Genomic DNA, 494 nt, shown 5'->3' with positions numbered 1-494 from the left:
ATATCGTATCGTGACCCCTCTGTCATGATATGTATCGTATCGCCAAATTCTTGCCAATACACAGCCCTACAACTGTCCATCCATCACATTTTAACCTGACCTGCAAACAACAAAATACAGCCTCAGTCACGAATACTGGGACTGCAAGTGAATATCATATCAAATCTCTGCGACCTGCTCAGCTCTTTAATATAGCTTGTTTCTACACTGGGAACATTTCTGCAGCAAAGCCTGAAAGCATTTAAAAGCCTGGTTTGACTAAAACAGCAGGGACTAAAAGAAAACAGGACCCCACCAGAGAGTCTGACTGTAAACAGACAGATTTTGTATAAACAGTTTCTGAAATGTTGATCATGGTYGAGTTTAACATTGTGCAGATTTATATTATAGCACACAAGAACAGTTCTGAGTCTTTTTAAAAGGCGTAATTTACTCTTTGGAGTGCAACTTTTACTTTAACACTGTTCACAGTTTCCTCTCAGACGTTTCCCATT

Source organism: Austrofundulus limnaeus, unplaced genomic scaffold (assembly GCF_001266775.1).
Source record: "Austrofundulus limnaeus strain Quisiro unplaced genomic scaffold, Austrofundulus_limnaeus-1.0 Scaffold49, whole genome shotgun sequence".
Lineage (NCBI taxonomy): Eukaryota > Metazoa > Chordata > Actinopteri > Cyprinodontiformes > Rivulidae > Austrofundulus > Austrofundulus limnaeus.
This window is presented reverse-complemented; position numbering follows the sequence as displayed.